This window comes from Loxodonta africana, chromosome 5, assembly GCF_030014295.1.
Source record: "Loxodonta africana isolate mLoxAfr1 chromosome 5, mLoxAfr1.hap2, whole genome shotgun sequence".
Classification (NCBI taxonomy): Eukaryota; Metazoa; Chordata; class Mammalia; order Proboscidea; family Elephantidae; genus Loxodonta; species Loxodonta africana.
Window position 1 is genome coordinate 14,177,492 of NC_087346.1, and position 17,422 is coordinate 14,194,913.

Here is a 17,422-nt window from a genome sequence, read left to right on the forward strand (position 1 = left end):
AGTGGGTACAGTTCATTTATCCAAATCCCTATTATCAGATACTCAAGTTCCTTCAATAAACCATTTTAAAACATAACATTTTTTCAAAATAACTATAAAATTAAATGAAGAAAACCTATAAAAATATTTTATTTCTCAAATCAGACACTAAGGTGGTAATCATTATGCTTCAACTTTCAAGACCTACATTGAAGCAAAGTTATTCATGTATAAGATCTCATAGTGGGCAATTTTTCTGGAAGGCATAGGGCAACCATGAAAAAAGAAAATTTAAAACAAATATGATTGAGATTCTAAAAGAAGAAAAAAATGGAATCATAAAATGCTCAATTAAAACAAGAGAAGGCAGAAAAAGAGTAAAAGAAAAAAAGAACAAGAGTAACAAAGAAAAAACAATTACTAATATGATAGATATTAATCCAACTATACCTCTAACCATGTTAAGAATGAATACTCTACAAAGGAGTGAGAGGACTGACACTTCAAGACTTACTCTGAAGCTACAGCAATCAAGACAGCATAGCATTGGTGAAAGAATAAACAATTAGATCAACAGGACACAATACAGAGCCCAGAAATGACTCACAGAAATGCAGTCAATTGATCTTTGTGAAGAAGCAAAGGCAATCCAATGGAGAAAGGATAGTCTTTTCAATAAATGGTGCTGGAAAAACTGGACATCCACATGCAATTTAAAAAAAAAAAAAAAAAAAGAATGTAATGCAGACCTTCTCTCTCTCTCTTTCATACACACACACAAACTCAAAACAGATCATAGACCTAAATGTAAAATGCAAATCTATAAAACTTGTAGAAGTTAACAGAAGAAAATCTAGGTGACTGTGGGTTTGGTGATGGGTTTTTGGATACAACAATGCAGGCACAGAAACATGAAAGAAATAAATTAATTTGCTAGACTTCATAAAAATTAAAAACTTCTGCTCTGTAAAAGAGACAGTTAAGAGAACAAAAAGAGAAGCCACACACTGGAAAAAAAAAAAATTTACTAAACACATATCTGATGAAGGACTTGCATCCAAAATATTCAAAAAATGTTGAAACTCAACAAGAAAACAAACAATCCTATCCAAAACTGAGCAAAAGATTTGAACAAACACCTCACCAGAGTAGATATATGGATGGCAGATAAGCATATGAAATGATGCTCAACATCATATGCCATTAAAAAAAAAAAAGCAAACCCTTTGCCATTGAGTCGATTTCAATTCATAGCCACTCTATAGGACAGAGTAGAACTGCTCCATAGGTTTTCCAAGGAGAGCCTGGTGGATTTGAACTTTCGACCTCTTGGTTAGCACCAAGCTCTTAACTGCTACGCCGTTAGTGAGTTGCAAATTAAAACAATAACAAGATACTCTTACATACCTTTTGTTGTTGTTGTTAGCTGCTGTCAGATTACACCCTACTCATGGCAACCTCATGCACAATGGAACTAAATACTGCCCAGTCTATGATGAGGAGAATCAGGCCATAGTGATCCATAGGGTTTTCATTGGTTGATTTTTGTAAGTAGATTGCCAAGCCATTCTTCCTAGTCCATTTTAGTCTGAAAGCTCTGTGAAAATCTGCTCAGCATCATAAAAAAAAAAAAAAAATAGCAACATGCAAACTTCCCTTAATGGGTAGAAGCTGCGCAGGAGGTGTATAGCTGGGAATGGAATCTGTATCTCCCAAGTGAAAGGCAAGAATTCTACCACTAAGCCACCAATGCCTCCATCTGTTAGAATGTCTAAAATCTAAAACACTGTCAACACCAAATGCTGGAGAGCATGTGAAATAACAGAAACTCTCAATCATTGCTGGTAGGAATGCAAAATGATACAGCCACTTTGGGAAACGGTTTGGCAGTTTTTACAAAACTACGCATAGCGGTGCATAAGAGCTCAGCTGCTAACCAAAAGGTCAACAGTTCAAATCCAGCAGCTGCTCCTTGGAAACCCTATGAGGCAGTTCTACTCCACCCTAAAGTGTTGCTATGAGTCAAAATAGACTGGATGGCAATTTTTTTTTTTTTTTTAATGAGTAGGCTTACCATATGATCTGACAATCATGATCCTAGGTATTTACCCAAATCAGTTGAAAACTTATATTTTTACCCAAATAGCATGTGTCTTCTAAGTTTATTTGCCATGTGTGCCCTCCCCCTCATGAGGTATTTTGATAACCACAACTACGCTAATTTTTTTTTAACTGTTGCTGTGAAAAAATTAGCATTGCACATTTATGAAAATACCTGGGGGAGGCGATGGGCTCCATTAGCAAACAATGTAGAAGGCGGGCATTTTTTGAGTAAAAATACAGTATGTGCACACGGAAATTTGCACACGAATGTCTATAGTAGCTTTATAAATAATTCCTTAAAATGGGAAGCGACCAAAATGTCCTTCAGTAGGTGAATGAATAAGCAAACTGTGGTACATCCAGACAATGCAGCGTTTTCCAATGATTAAAAGAAATGAGCTATCAGGTCATAAAAAGACATCGAGGAGTTTTAAAACAAACATTTCTAAAAGGAAGAAGCCAGTCTGAAAAGGCTACAAACTATGTGATTCCAGCTATATGACATTGTTAAAAAGGCAAACCTATATGAGACAGTAAAAAGATCAGTGGTTGTAAAGGGTTCTAGGAAAAAGCTGATGAATGAATAGCTGTAACACAGGACATTTTTAGGGCAATAACACTATCTTGTCTGATGCTGTAGTAGTGAATACATGACATCATGCATTTGTCAACACACTGTACAATACAAAGAATGCTTCCCAGTGTAAACTATGGACTTAATATTTAACAATACATATCTATATTTGTTCATCAATTGTAATAAATGTACCACTCTAGAGCAAGATGTTAGTGATAGGAAACTGTGTATCGGTGGGGGTAGAGGGATATTTGGTAATGCTCTGTTCTTCCTACACTATTTTTCTATAAACCTAAAACTGTTCTAAAAAACAGGATCTATTAAAAATAAGATAAGGAAAGCATTTAAAAAGACCCTAAAATTATTAATGTTGCTATTAAAAAAAAAAAGACATCCTTGGGGATTAAAGCTTTCGAGCGCTCATAATGATGAGAAGCAACATATTGAAAATGTTGGCTGTCACAGTAAAATGGTCAAGCGGGAACTCAAGATCAAATCAAAAACCAAATCTATCCTTACGGCAAACACCTGGCATTTACAAACATAAATATATCCCAGAAGAAAAAAAAAATCCTCTTTGTGTATATTTATGTTATCAGAACTTCTTTCACTCCTTATTTGTTTCTCAAATCCTGATGATAAACAAAAGGAGTTTCTCAAATCCCTGAGACAAACAGTTCTCTACATCATCAAAAGCTTTCCTGTTTGTTTTTGCTTCTCTATCATTTGTCCTGTCAAAGTTCACTTGCTACGGAAGTAAAGCAATGACCTCATCATTGTTTCTCCTTTGTATCTCAACGTTCAAATTCCATTGGACTAGCAATTATTGCGAGTTCCCCATCCCTTCAGGAAGCTTTCTCAGTTGTGTATATTTTACTCAATCATCATCTTTCTTTTCTAAGAAATTTCTTTCTTCATCAGTAATTTTTTTCTGTCATGTATCAGCAATCAGTTTTTGGACAACTATCCCCTGCTTCTGGTAAAAAGACTAATTCCTTTTAGATTAGAACTTCTCAACTTCAATTAGTCAACAGATCACCTTGTGCACTTGTTAAAATTCACACTGTGATTCAGTATGTCTTGGGAGAGATCTGAGATTCTGCATTTCTAACAAATTTCATAATGCTGTGGGGCCATGGACTTGTCCATGGACAAGGTTGTAGTCAAAAATAAACAACGATGGAGGTTGTATTAGTTATCTATGCTGTGTAACAACTTACTCCAAAAAATAGCATCTTAAAACAACGAACATTTATAATCTTATAGTTTCTATGGTTCAGGAATAGCATGCAGGCTTAGCTGGATGCCTCGGGCTCGGGGTCTCTAAAGGCTGCAGCCAAGGTAGGGGCTATAGTTGCAGTCACCTCATGGTTCAGCTGGAAGAAGATCTGCTTCCAAGCTCACTCACGTGGTGGCTGTTGGCAGGCCTCAGTTCCTTACTAGGTGGTGCCTGGAGACATCTCTTCTTGCCACATGGGCCTCTCTGCTAGGCTGCTCACAGCATGCAGATTACTTTCCCCTGAGTGAGGGATCTGGAGAGAGTAAATGAGTGTCCCTAGACAAAAACCACTATCTTTCTATAACCTAATAACTGCTACATTCTATTTGCTAGAAATAAGTCATTAAATCCAGTCCACACACAAGGAGAGCGTATTACACAAGAATGTGAATACAAGGAGGTAGATGTCATCTTTCAGGCTGCCCTGTAACAGAAGTCAAATAGTGATACTTTACCTTCCATGCTCAACTTGGTTTGAATCATACTAGAAATAGGCATCTAAAGTCCCCTTGGCATTGAGTCAATTCCAACTCTAGTGACCCTGTAGGTCAGAGAACTCCCCCATAGGGTTTCAAGGCTGTAAATCTTTAGGGAAGCAGAACGCAACATAGGTATGAACCGGCGACCTTTTAGTTGACAACCAAGCACTTATCCACTGTGCCACCAGGGCTCCTTGTATCTAACATACATTCCTGTAATGAGAAGTAATTGGCGTCTTTAGCAATGAACGTGCAGAGCTATAAATTCCAATGCTGGTCCACACATCATTACTATGACTTCAATAATGCATCCACTAGATCTATTTACGTTTTAATTTTTAACTAAATTTCTGAAGTATCTTTGCTTAAAAACTTTAGTTTGTATTCTCTCTAAAGCAAATGCTGTTAAGTGTGTGTTACCTCAAGTCATTCAGTCCTTTTCTTATGAAAGTGCTAAAAAACACATATGTCACTTTGATGACTAAGGTGCGCCTGACACAAGCCGTGGTATTTCCAGTCACCTCATATGCATGTGAAAAGTGGACAATAAAAAGGAAAACCCAAGAAGGATTAACACATTTGAATTGTGGTGTTGGCAAGGAATATTGAATACACCATGGACTGCCGGAGGAATGGACAAACCTGCCTTGGAGAAAGTATAGCCAGAAAGCTCCTTAGAAGTGAGGATGGTGAAAGTTCATCTTGCGTGCTTTGGACATGTTACCAGGAAGGACCAATTCCTAGAGAAGATCATCATGCTTGGTAAAGAAGAGGGTCAGACAAAAAGGGGAAGATCCTCGATGAGATGGATTAACACAGTGGCTGCAACAATGGATGCAATCATAGCAACAATTGTCAGGAAGTGCAGGGCCAGGCAGTGTTTCTTTATGTTGTACATGGAGTTGCTATGAGTTGGAGCCAACTCGACAGCACCTAACGAGTGCTCCACTTCTACCTTGAATTTGTCTTTACCCTAATTTATCTGTTTTTATTTTCTAGAAAATGTGAAATTAATTCCAACATACTTTTTTCAATTCAAGGATGCCCATATGCTACAATAAATACCTAAGATAAGAAAGACATTTCTTTTAATTATAATTTGAATATAAATCATACTAAATGAACTATAAATTTTAGCTGTTTTGAAAAGATTCTTGAAGTTCAGTGAGTGGTGGATTGGTTTTTGTGAGCACTATTCCCAAATCAATGCTTTAAAATAAAGTTTTTGGTAAAAGAAGAAATAGAAAAAAAAATCTTTTTACATATTTTGCTTAAACTGTAAGTAAAGTACTTGAGAAGGAAAACTTATGAAATACAGTATGGAAAGATAAATGTAAAAGATTTATCAATTCTTAAACTTCTTTTTTAAAAGGTTTATGCACATACAGCATGGTGTTTGATGAATCTCACTTATTTTAATCATTTCACTCACAGTGTTTACAGATTAGAGGAAATCATTAGATTTGCATGTTCATGGGTCAAACCAGAAGCGTTTTTTTCTCTGAAAAAAATTAAGTGAAAACCACATTCTTGCCCTCAAAATCATTCTTAATAATTAAAAAAGATGACAAAGTATAACTCAGAACACATATGAAACATGTATGAAAACTTGACATACATCTGAGGTGGTACTCTGAGTCAGCTTACCAAGGGGCTTCCAGGAATAAAGGCCTCGCGACCAGCTTCCATAAAGTTTAAGGCCAAGAAAATCCTATGGAGCAGTTTTACTCAGTGACACATAGGTCACCATGAATCAGAACTGACTCTACGGGAACAGGTTTGGTAATCCTAAATCAGAGGAAAAAGAAGGATATACAGACCCAAGAAATATTCTTGGACAATTGGTCACCCAAATAGGAAAAGAAAAAACAGATTTTTTACCCAAAGCCCACATAAAATAAATCTTGAATGCATTAAACACCAAAATGAGAAAGGAAACTTGAAAAAAAATTAACAGATATAGAAAGCAACCTTAATAAATTTCATTAATAAGCACAGGAAAATAATCTATGAAGAAAAAAGAATGCTAAATGAAATTCTATTACAGTAAAAGAAAAAAACTTGTACATCAAATGATCCCAAACAAGAATAAAATTTTTACATCAAATGATAGTACACATAAATTTAAATGACAGGTCCAGAGAGGGAAATATCAACAATATAGATAACTGACAAGTAATGAGAAGGGTATAAGTATCTACTTGCAGTTGAGTTAATTCTGACTCATGGCACTTCACGTGTGTCAGGGTAGAACTGTGCTCCATAGGGTTTTCAATGGCTGATTTTTCAGTAGGTCACTGGACCTTTCTTTCAAGGTGCCTCTGTGTGGACTTGAACCTCCAACCTTTTGGTTAGCAGTTGGTTGTGTTAATCAAAATCGTTAAGCAAATGGATAGACTATGTAAAGAACCCCTATAAATTATTAAGCAAAAGACAAATTTGAAAGGAATTGAATAAAAGGTGAGACTAGGTAATTCACAGAATACCATTTATCAACAAAGATATATGAGGATATAGCTCTCACTGAACATCAAGAAAAAGCATATAATAAAGAATGAAATCCTATGCCATACGTATATGATTGGCAAAACTAGAAAATCTCAGTTCAGAGACAATTCAGCATGAGATTTAACTAATGCAATGAACTTTTCATTTGGAATTATTGAGATGGCTACACATGTTGAATTTTTGAAACTATACAGACTGTATTTATTAATTTGATCTAATTTTTACAAAAAATTAATATCATTAATAATTTAATAGAAAGCATATGTAAAAATTGTATAAAGTCAATATCTTTTTCATGGAAAAGAACTAGTGACATTTTATTTAATACAGGAAAACTAGGTACACTGTGGCAATACTAATTTTTCCCACGATTATAGAACTATTTTTGTAAAATATATATGAGACTAGTTAATTGTCTCATCTGATAATGCCATTTATATTTCTATTCATAGATTTAACCCAGTGCCCTTGACTCGATTCCAACTCATAGCGACCCTATAGGATGGAGTAGAACTGCCCCATAGAGTTTCCAAGGAGCACCTGGCGGATTCGAACTGCCAATCCTTTGGTTAGCAGCCGGTTTCCTTACAGATTTAGTGTGATGTTTTATTAAGAGATAAATATTAGGTCATCTAGTTTATATGTTACTGAAAAATATTTATGTTACTCTTTGTAGACACAAATAAGTTATTTAATAACAACAAGGTACTTAAACTTTGGCCTTTATACTTAATTAAACTAATAATTTCTCTATTATATCTGCAATACATTTCAGTAAATTTCTTTGGACAGTTTCTTCTAAACAAAGGTCTCAGAAAAGTCAACTATGCTTAAAATTTATTTCATAACTATTACTGTAACCAGACACTATTATTTCCTTTGTTTATCAAGTGTCTATTGCATTAGCAGGCCAAAGAGTAAGAAGATATTGCTAAGTACAAGAGCTAAGATAAGTATAGTATAAATAAAGAAAAATATATATCTTCACTGCAGGCCATTTGTCTTTTGAAACTTCCTCCAGGTACTCATACTCATTTTTCCAAAATTTTATGCTCTTACTACACAAGTAATGCATAAATATATTCTATTTTTACAGAATTAAAACATTACATATAAGGATTAAAATATCCTTGGCCAACATACCTAATCCTTCCTCTAATGTGAAACCAGTTTATGTACCATTGTTTAGGATATGTCATGCAGTGGATATCTTGGTAAATATTTTAGTATTTATTTCTCCTTCCTCTAATTCTGAGATATGCTGACCTTCAAGCTATTCACAAATATTCAAGCCCTCTCTTCTTCCTAACACATGGTAAGATTACAATCTCAGCTCTCGGATATATGCAAGGCCATGTAGCTTATTTTAGCCAAAGAAATGTTAGTACAAGTCACTTGTGTCACTTTCAAGCAGACACTTGAAAACCCAGAGCAGATTTCTTTTTTTAATAATCTTGCTTTCTTTTTTTGGATTTCCCTGTCTGGGTTGACTTCTGGTTGCTCTGCCCAGTGTTCTAGTCTTGGGTTGATACCTGATATCATTGATTTTCTAACCAAAGAACTCCCTTTAGTATTTCTTATAATTTTGGGTTGGTTTTTACAAATTCCCTAAACTTGTGTTTATCTGGAAATGTCTTAATTTCACCTTCATATTTAAGAGACAGTTTTGCTGGATATATGATTCTTGGCAGGCAATTTTTTTCCTTCAATTTTTTAAATATGTCATCCCATTGCTTTCTTCCCTGCATGGTTTCTGCCAAGTAGTCTGAGCTTGTTCTTATTGGCTCTCCTTTGTAGGTGACTTTTTGTTTATTGCTCACTGTTCTTATAATTCTCTCTTTATCTTTGGTTTTGGCAAGTTTGATTATAATATGTCTTGGTGACTTTCTGTTCAGATCTACCTTATGTGGAGTTCGATGAGCATCTTGGAGAGATATCTTCTCATCTTTCACAATATCAGGGGAGTTTTCTGCCAACAAATCTTCAACAATTTTCTCTGTATTTTCTGTTATCCCTCCCTGTTCTGGTACTGTAATCACTCATAGATTATTTCTCTTGATAGAGCCCCACATGATTCTTATGATTTCTTCATTTTTTTAATTTTTTTCTGATTTTTCTTCAAATATATTAGTGCCAAGTGATTTATCTTCAAGTTCAGAAATTCTAGCTTCTTCTTGCTCAGTTCTGCTCCTCTGACTTTCTATTGAGTTGTTTAATTCTGTAATTTTATGGTTAATCTTCTGAATTTCTGATTGTTGCCTGTCTATGGATTTTTCCAGCTTATTAAACTTTTCATTATGTTCCTGAATAATCTTTCTAATTTCTTCAGTTGCTTTATGTGTGTGTTCCTTGGCTTGTTCCGTGTATTGCTTCATTTCCTTCCTGATGTCTTGAAGGTTCTGTATATTAAACTTTTATATTCTGCATCTGGTAATTCCAGGAATGCACTTTCATCTAGAAGATCCCTGGATTCTTTGTTTTGAGAGCCTGTTGAGGTGATTATGGTCTGTTTCTTTATGTGATTTGATATTGACTGTAGTCTATGAGCCATCTTTAAGTTATTGTATTAGTTTATGCTTTCTTACTGTGTCATAGCTGCTTGCGTTGTTTTGTTTTGGTATACCCCTATGGGTTACTTGAGTGAGCTAGCTTGATTATTTTCACCTTTGGAGCTCTGGTGTCCTGTCTCCAGCCGGCTAGGGCTGTTATCAGGCATATCATTCCAGGAGTCCATTCAGTTTTCTTGTATCAATTCAGCTCAGGTTTCCAGGTAGCTGATCATCAAATGTGTGGTACAGGCTCTTTCCTACAGTCTTAGAGGGGCAGGGGTGATTGATGTATATACTGGTATCTGATCGCAGCAGGGGTCACACTCTGATCAAGGCAGGGGCCTGAGAACCAACCCCCAAGCATCTCTGAGGAAAACGCATCTCTGTTCCCTAGAGCGTGCTGGTGGGTGGGTTCTGCAGAGGGACCATGGGCACCCAAAGTTTTGGATTGTAAGAACTGGGAGGTACCAGTTATCTTTGGACCCATCGAGGGTGGCTGGGTGACCTGAGTGGAGCTACCGGTCCTTAGGTCCCTGATGTAGGTAGGTGAGGACCTTGTTTAATAGGCAAAGCAATGTCAAACCTCAAACACCCACCGCTCCACTGCACAGTTGAAATGGTTGGAGTTTGCCAACAAGGGCCTATTCTCCCAAAATAGGCCCACACAGGTCCTTACAGAAGGGAAAGGTGCTCAAGGTCCATGGATGGTTTATACCTGGACAGGAGCTGCTTCTGTCCTGAGCTCCCCCGGTTAATGGAGCTAGCAAATTTTCTTTTCCCCCCAATTGCAAATTTTTTCCTTCCCCAAGGCCAGGAGGATGGCTCTAGGTGCTCACCAGGGCCTATCTCAGGCCCAGGGATTCAACCACTGAAGCTGGCTTGGGGGTGGGGGGAGCATGGTCAAATATACACAAGTACTTAACTTTTCCCAGGAGCGCCATTTTCCTCAGGTTCTGGAGGTGTGAGTAGGCTGTGTGGCTGTCTGCTTCTCCCTGGGGAAACTGTGGCCGAATGCTAGTGCCAGCCCACTGCTGCAGCCACTCTGGGAATGGTGCCTGAGGGCTCCCCGCAATTCAGGTCCAGTAACTCCTCTCTACTTCTGAATAGTCTCTTCCTCCCTCTGCCCCTCAGTTTGTTGCCTAAGCTTGCCTTTGATGCTCAGGGCTCCCAGCTTGTCACAAATATACTGGTTTCACTTGTTTTTTCGTGTCTTTGTTGTAAAGAGGGCTCCCCGGAAGCGTCTGTCTATTCTGCCATCTTGGCTCCACCCCAGAGCAGATTTCTTATTCTAATGTGGTGGGTTAAGCTCTCAAAAGACCTGCCCTCTCATATATAAAAATAAACTTTGGACAAAACATAAATATATTTCTGTATTGACGTGACGGCAATGAGTTTTCACATATGTATCTACATGTCTATATCTATTTACCTTTCATCTGTCTACCTATCTATCTAAAAGCTCTGGGAAAAAAAAAAAAAAAAGCAGCCAAATTTAAGAAAGCCAGAATTAGAAGAAAATGCTAGCATAGGGTGAGTTTCCTATTTTTATGTCTTCAGTCTGGGGGTGTACTACAGTTATGGTACGATGTAAGGAAGCTAAAATTCTGCAAGAAAACTCAACATGTTTCTGGCCTTAAAATCAGAGGACAGAGCCTAGAACAACCATAGCAAATGAATGGGAAAATCCAGGAAAGAAGACAAACAAATAAGGAAAGAATCTGCATTGTTATTCTTAGAGTTATCACTAAAAAATGCAGAGATACAGCTGAAAGCCATAGAATTTTTAATGAAATGCTAAAATATATTCAAATAATAAACGTCAGGAAAGAGGGAACCAAAGAACAAAAAACAGAGAACAGATACATAAAAATTAAAACAGTAGACTAAAATCCAACCTTATCAATAACTAGATTAAATGTTAATGGAATTAAATACTCTGATTAAAAGACAAGGACCGTCAGAATGAATAATAAAAAAAAAGCACAACTCAGTTATATACTTTCTCAATAGTCACATTTAAAAAAAAAATAGTTTGAAAGTTAAATGAATGGGAAAAGATAGACTCTGTAAACAGTAAGCATAGGAACCCAGAAATGGATATCAATAGCAGACAAAATAGGGTCAAGACAAAGTGTTTTATTAGAGATAAATGGGGCATTTCAAAATGACAAAAGTATCAATAAGTCAGGAAGATATTATAATCATAAATGTGTGTGCATCTAATAACAAAGCCTCCAAATACTTGAAGCAGAATTTGAGAGAACTAAAGAAAGAAATATGTAATTTTTTAATCAGAGTAGATTTTAATACCTCTCACTCAGCAATTGAAAGATCAATGAAACAAAAATCAGTAAAGACAGAGTATCTGAACATTAACATCCTTGACCCAAATTATATTAACATCCTTGACCCAAAATATATAATATAATAATGATTACAAGTGTTAGTAATTAAATTTATATAACTATACAAAAAATGCCATCTATAGATAATATATAATATGCATTTATATATAATAATTATAAAATTAAACTAAAAAGTTAATATCATTAAAACATAACCATACAATTATAATTTATTATATTATATATAAAAATATATATAATTTTATAGGTAGATAGAAGCACTACACGCAAAAACTACAAAGATTCTTTTTAAATACACATGGCATGTTAAACAGACTAGATCACGTGCTATGCCATAAAACAAGTCTCAATATATTTAAAATATTAAAAGCATAGAACAGATGAATTCTTACCATAGCAGACAATACTCAGTTAAAACAATGGGAAAACTGGTAATATATTTGAAAAGACACTTCATATAAAAAGATATATGAATGGTCAATAGGCACATAAGAGGCTCAATAACCTTATTCTTAAGAGAAATGCAAATTTGAAACTAAAATTACAGGTACTACACATACATTAAAATGGTTTAAAATTTTGAAAGACTGACCATATGAAGTGTTTGCAAGGTTGTAAAATAACTGTAACTCATTCACGGGAATATAGAATTGGAAAATGGTATCATATGACCCAATTATTCCATCCTTAGATATTAACCCAAGAGAAAAGAAAGCGTATATATGTCTATACATAATCATACGCCAAGTTTTATTCAAAAGAGACAAAAACTGGAAACTCCCTACAGGCGAATTGATAAACAAATGTACTATATTCGTACAGTAGAATACTACTGAGCAAGATAACGGAATAGGTTTCTGATACATGAAACAATACATATGTGAGCCTCAAAATCATTATGTTGGGTGAAAAAGCCAGACATTAAAAAAAAAAAAATGCATACTGCATGATTCCACTTGTATAAAATTCTAGAAAATGCAAATTAAACCGTAGTGTCAAACAGCAAATGAAAAGTGTTGCCTAGGACAGAGAGTAGAGAAAGGGATACACTACAAAGGATCAAGAGGGACTGATGTATTTTGATTGTGATAGTAATGTCACTGGTGTAGACACTTGTTAAAACTCATTTCATTTAACACTTTAAATTGATATATTTTCCTGTCTGTGATTTATACCTAAATAAAGTTTATTACAAAAAAGAAAAAATTAGTGTGATTCACCATAGGCCAGTGAAAGCTCTTTCCAAAAGGAGCTCCTTCAGCCTGAGTCTGACTGAGGACCCCAAGGATGTGGAACAGGAAAGTGAGAAATAATTTTGCTTCTTTAAGTTTCTAAAACCCTAGAGTTGTTTGTTACCATAGCAGAAGCTAACTTCTCCAAAGGACTACCAAACCAAAAACAATGAAATTCAATCCCATTAAGTCAATTCCTACTCATAGTGACCTGATAAAAAAAATAGTGACCTGATAGGACAGAGTAAAATGGCCTCATAGAGTTTTCAAAGAGTGCCTGGTGGATTCAAACTGCCAACTTTTTGGTTAGCAACCATAACCCTTAACCACTACACCACCAGGGTTTCCTCAAATGACTACACATTGTTTTATTTACTATCTTTTATGTGTAAGTCCAGGAGAATCAGTTCTAGGGTAGACCTGATTGATGTCATATTAATTCCATCCTGGAATCATCCAGAATAGTTATATGATGCAATTGTGCCCATGTGATCTGAAAGAAAGCTTTCTAAAGCCTTCTTAGAAACAGGGCTTCCACCTGGTTCCTTTCAGTTTGACCCCCTGCTAAGAATTTGCATTTCCACCCCCAGATATACTGAATCAGAATCTACATTTTAACAAGATCCCCGGGTGATTCTTATGAAGATGTAAGAATCCAATTATAAATCCGATCTTTGATCATCTACAAGTGAATATCTGAGAATGATAACATCAGCGAATTACATACTGTAACAGTGTATGTAGTACATACAACTAATGATATTAAAAAAAACATGGTTTGTCATCACTCAAATGTGTCAAAAGTCCGGAACTACCTGTAACGTTATACTAGCACTATCAGCAAGGATTACTGGTGATGCGACAGTTAAACAGTTGGCTGCTAACCAGAAGGTTGGAGAAGTGAACCCACCCAGTGGCCCAGCATGGGGAAAACACCTGTTAATCTGCTCCCAGTAAAGATTTCAGCCTAGGAAACCTCAAGTGGGAAGCGTTACTCTGTCCTTTAGGATTATTATGAGTTAGAATTGATTTAACAGCATACAACAACGGTACTGTTAGATCCTCAATAAAGTGCCCTATGCAGCCAGGTTTCTTTTCTAGAATACTCTTCAGCATGATTTTTATTCCTCTATCAAAATGTCTAAAACTAGTTGAAATAGTGTTTACTTCCCAGGCTTTCTAAAATGATAGCTAGGTATTCCAATCATTTTTTTTTTTTTTTACCACAACCCTTTTCAGACTTGTATGCTTTAGCCCTGAACATTTATTCTATTTACTCAACCGAAAACTTTGAAGCACAAGATGAAAGCCATAGTTTTCCCCTCCAAGGTCCACCCAGGCCAGCTTTATTCACCTTTATTCATTGCCACTCGATTCTCCGTTCATTCAGAATATCTTGCCATTATTCCACAGTTTGACAACTTTTTAGTTCATACTCAGGCTATCATCTCACATCATAAGATTATCTCATATTTCACCTACTCCAAACACTTCTCTAACCAAAAAACCAAAACTTGTTGCTGTCAATTTCAACTCATAGTGACCCTAGAAGACAGAGTAGAACTGCCCCATAGGGCTTCCAAGTAGCAGCTGGTGGATTCCAACCTCTGACATTTTGGTTAGCATCCATAGCTCTTAACCACTGCACCACCAGGGCTCCAAGGAATTGTAGGCATTTTATGCATAAAACTTATATCACTTGCAATATTGATTTGTAGTTGATTATTTTCTTAACCGTATTTTACCTATCATCTTATGACTCCTCTGTTACCATTACCTATAGTGTAGTTGTGATTCTAGGACAACTTAATTAAAGGCAAAGGTCAGTCTAGGTTGGGGTAATCTTGGAGATTTTATTGTCCTCTTGCAGTCAATGAGCCACTCATAAAGCAGACAATGCAACACCTCAGCCCCTTTCACAAGCCAACATTTTTTTATGAAGACATATGGGTTCCAAGAAACTCCTTCCTCCTCAACTCAGGTTTTCAGAGTATTATCCAATTTCAGTCCCTTCCCAAAACAACACATTAATCTGTCTGATAGGACAGGAAGGTGAAGAATATGTTACTAGGAAAGGAGGTATCCGTCTTTTTCTTGTTTGCTCTTGGCACTCTATGACATTTTAACCATTAATAAATGTTCTTAACTGGACATTTAGGCACGTGCAAGCCTCTCCCACATCCACATAAATTTTAATTGCAATTCAAATCAGTTAGTGTAAATTGGTAAAGCGGAAGCATGTGGGTAGCTTTATCCCGAATTGGCCTCAGAACCAAAATAGTAAAAACCATCTGAACCAGTTAGCAAAAGAAAGTTCACAATCACAGACAGCCCAAGGTTATAGAACTTAATAATAACGGGTTATATAATAGCCCTATCAAAACCAATAGCAGTGGATAAAGTGTCATTCAAAAGGCAGCAGGGACCTACCAAAAATCAACTCTATTTCTTCTGAATTTAGCTTTAGGGACATTTTAGAAATCCAGGCCTAAGTGTCAGCTAGGCCCCTCATCAAACCAAAAATTGCTTCTCTTCCCCTCTCCTCCAGGTCCGTTCAGATGAAAAAGTAAACCTGCATGTCATCAAGCCAACAATGTTAGTTGAAATTATGGCTCAGCGTGATTGTCTCTAATGGAGGCACAAGCACACGGACAGCATGGGTCTGGAGTTTTACCCTGTATGACTCCAAAGAGTAGTTGAACCATGCTAGAGAAAAACCCAACCTATAAAATAAAGTCAGATATGTGAAGCATGAAATAAAATTGGTACTATTTTAACAGTGCATTGGAGTGTAATATATCCATAGAGGTCTTATCAGAACAGATGCATATAAGAAAAAAAAAAACAAAAGGCATATATTTTCCTAAAAGACAATCTACCTTTTCATCCAGCCTGAGAAAACCTAGAGATGAAGTTGGAAAAAAAAAAAAATCCAAATAATTAATTTTTTGGTATTGAGACTCTTGTAATTCTGTTTACCAATCCTCTGTAATAAACACTGGAGTGTGGAATGATATCATCATTCAGATGTTTGTAACTGGAAAAGAGTCATAACATCACCGAAAAGCAGGAGTTTCTTTACCATTGGGAAAGCAGGCCTGGCTCTGCTGGTCCACCATTGAATAAATCCCAAACTTCGTAATATAAATATGTTTGAAAAGAGCAATGGATGCATTCATCTATGTAAAGGATACTAAACATTTTATGAATATAAGCTCACACACACACACTCAACATGCGTATGTGTATGTGTGCATGTGAACGAGAGAGAGAGAGAAGATTTGGTGGTATTAAGGCAATTTCTCTACAACCCTAATAACATGTTCTTTTTTTCTATTCTCTTTCCCATGTTCTTTCAAACAGACACTGCTTGTTGTTCACCCAACAGCCATTTCCCTTTTCCCTTTCTAGCAGAAATCTGCTCTCTATTACATGGCTGTGTGTTTCAGGGTAGGAAGATGCCAACTTCAAGCCTTGGATGAATTATGGTTGATATAATCCAACTAGGGTGGTCCCATTTACCTTGCAGGGATTGATTAAACTTTCAATCTCATTATAGTTAAGCAAAGGTTTTAGACCATTGGAAATATATTTTAATGCAATTCCAGTATTTTACCTCTGACATGAATGATCAGTCTTCTGCTTATTATAGTATCATTCACTGATTTTAATTCGGTAAAGTCAGTTGCACTTTATCTAAAGGATTGGAAAAATTCACTAACCTCTAAAAAACTTCCCAACAGAATAAAGTAGAAGAAATGTTTAAAAGGATCACAAATACAGTCATTATAGTATATTTTTGCTTTTAACTATGCTTTTAAAGTATAACATATTCACAAATAATAATATATCCGCAATATTAGTATGTTATCAAGTCTATTTTTTACTCCATAGCTATTGATTTTTCAGAAAAAAAAATACCAGCACTTGCACAAATACCACAATTTAATGTTTTGATGGCTTTGTTAATTATATTTTTAAAATGCTTTTAAATTATAATAAACCAAAACCAAACCCTTTGCTGTCAAGTCGATTCTGACTCATAGCGACACTGTGAGCCAGGGTAGAACTGTTCCATTAGGTTTCCAAGGAGCGGCTGGTGGATTCAAACTACCAACCTTCTGATTGGCAGCTCAGCTCTTGATAGCTTTGCTTTATAAATAGCACAATATTTAGTAAAGATACCCACGGACATCTTGATACACTTTAGATACAATGTGAAAATATTTGTGCTATGTGGTAAGAACATAAGCACAGTTTAAAATACCTGGAATGCCACTTTTTAAGTCATGAATTCTTAAATTTTTTTAAATGGAAAGGTTTTTGACAATTTCAATTTTTTGTTTAAAG